Here is a 2,500-nt window from a genome sequence, read left to right on the forward strand (position 1 = left end):
CGCACATGGTTTGCCCCAGTTTTCCATGGTGCGCGCCCAGTTTATTGCAATACGGCCCCGTACCCGTTTTTCCCGTTTCCTCACGTTCACGTTTTTTGGCCCGTGTGCCCGTACGTGCATCCTTCCATGCCACGCACAAGGTTTTCACCCGTTTTCCATGGTGCGCGCCCAGTTTTTGTAACACGGCCGTCATACCCCGTGTTTCCCCGTTTCCTGAAGTTCCCGTTTTTTGGCCCGTGTGCCCATACGTTCATCCGTCCATGCCACGCACATGGTTTTCACCCGTTTTCCATGGCGCGCGCCCAGTTTTTTGCAACACGGCCGTCGTACCCCGTTCTTTCACGTTTCCTCATGTTCACATTTTTTGGCCCGTGTGCCCGTACGTGCATCCGCCCATTCCACGCACATGGTTTTCCCCTGTTTTCCATGGTGCGCGCCCAGTTTTTTGCAACACGGTCGCCGTACCCGTTTTTCCCCGTTTCATCACGTTCACAAAGTCGGACTAGAGTCAAGCTCAACACGGTCTTCTTTCCCCGCTGATTCCGCCAAGCCCGTTCCCTTGGCTGTGGTTTCGCTGGATAATAGACAGGGACAGTGGGAATCTCGTTAATCCATTCATGCGCGTCACTAATTAGATGACGGGGCATTTGGCTACTTTAAGAGAGTCATAGTTACTCCCGCCGTTTACCCACGCTTGGTTGAATTTCTTCACTTTGAGATTCAGAGCACTGGGCAGAAATCACATTGCGTCAGCAACCGCGAGGACCATCACAATGCTTTTTTTAATTAAACAGTCGGATTTCCCTTGTCCGTACCAGTTCTTAGTCGACTGTTTCATGCTCGGGGAAAGCTCCCGAAGGGGCGCTTCCCGGTCCGTCCCCCGGCCGGCACGCGGCGACCCGCTCTCGCCGCGTGAGCAGCTCGAGCAAACCGCCAACAGCCGATGGGTTCGGGGCCGGGACCCCCGAGCCCAGTCCTCAGAGCCAATCCATTTCCCGAAGTTACGGATCCGTTTTGCCGACTTCCCTTGCCTACATTGTTCCATTGGCCAGAGGTTGTTCACCTTGGAGACCTGATGCGGTTATGAGTACGACCGGGCGTGAACGGTACTCGGTCCTCCAGATTTTCTTGGGCCGTCGGGGGCGCACCGGACACCGCGCGGCATGCGGTGCTCTTCCGGCCACTGGACCCTACCTCCGGCTGAACCGTTTCCAGGGTTGGTAGGCCGTTAAGCAGAAAAGATAACTCTTCCCGAGGCCCCCGCCGGCGTCTCCGGACTTCCTAATGTCGCCGTCAACCGCCACATCCCGGCTCGGGAAATCTTTACCCGATTCCCTTCCGGGGGATGCGCGTGATCGCGCTATCTGCCGGGGTTACCCTGGCCCTTAGGATCGGCTTACCCATGTGCAAGTATCGTTCACATGGAACCTTTCTCCTCTTCGGCCTTCAAAGTTCTCATTTGAATATTTGCTACTACCACCAAAATCTGCACCGACGGCCGCTCCGCCCGGGCTCGCGCCCCGGGTTTTGCAGCGGCCGCCGCATCCTCCTACTCATCGGGGCATGGCGCTCCCTAGATGGCCGGGTGTGGGTCGCGCGCTTCAGCGCCATCCATTTTCGGGGCTAGTTGATTCGGCAGGTGAGTTGTTACACACTCCTTAGCGGATTTCGACTTCCATGACCACCGTCCTGCTGTCTTAATCGACCAACACCCTTTGTGGGTTCTAGGTTAGCGCGCAGTTGGGCACCGTAACCCGGCTTCCGGTTCATCCCGCATCGCCAGTTCTGCTTACCAAAAATGGCCCACTTGGAGCACCCGATTCCGTGGCACGGCTCACGGAAGCAGCCGATCCATCCTACCTATTTAAAGTTTGAGAATAGGTCGAGGACGTTGCGTCCCCAATGCCTCTAATCATTGGCTTTACCTGATAGAACTCGTAATGGGCTCCAGCTATCCTGAGGGAAACTTCGGAGGGAACCAACTACTAGATGGTTCGATTAGTCTTTCGCCCCTATACCCAAGTCAGACGAACAATTTGCACGTCAGTATCGCTTCGAGCCTCCACCAGAGTTTCCTCTGGCTTCGCCCCGCTCAGGCATAGTTCACCATCTTTCGGGTCCCGACAGGCGTGCTCCAACTCGAACCCTTCACAGAAGATCAGGGTCGTCCAACGGTGCGGCCCGTGAGGGACTCCCGCTCGTCAGCTTCCTTGCGCATCCCAGGTTTCAAAACCCGTGGACTCGCACGCATGTCAGACTCCTTGGTCCGTGTTTCAAGACGGGTCGGATGGGGAGCCCGCAGGCCATTGCAGTGCAGTGCCCCGAGGGACACGCCTTTCGGCGCGCGGGTACCGGCCGTCTCGACGATGGCAACCGGAGGCACCTAGGGCCCCCGGGCTTTGGCCGCCGACGCGGCCGACAACAGTCCACACCCCGAGCCGAGCGGCGGACCAGCAAGAGCCGTTCCGCATACGGCCGGGGCGCATCGCCGGCCCCCATC

General features: G+C 57.9%; 1 pseudogene; it reads right to left on the reverse strand.

Annotated features, from left to right (window-relative positions):
* Nucleotides 1-543: 543 nt before the first annotated feature.
* Nucleotides 544-2,500, reverse strand: part of LOC123424165 — a 2,356-nt pseudogene continuing 399 nt past the window's right edge.

This window comes from Hordeum vulgare, chromosome 1H (assembly GCF_904849725.1).
Source record: "Hordeum vulgare subsp. vulgare chromosome 1H, MorexV3_pseudomolecules_assembly, whole genome shotgun sequence".
Taxonomy (NCBI): domain Eukaryota; kingdom Viridiplantae; phylum Streptophyta; class Magnoliopsida; order Poales; family Poaceae; genus Hordeum; species Hordeum vulgare.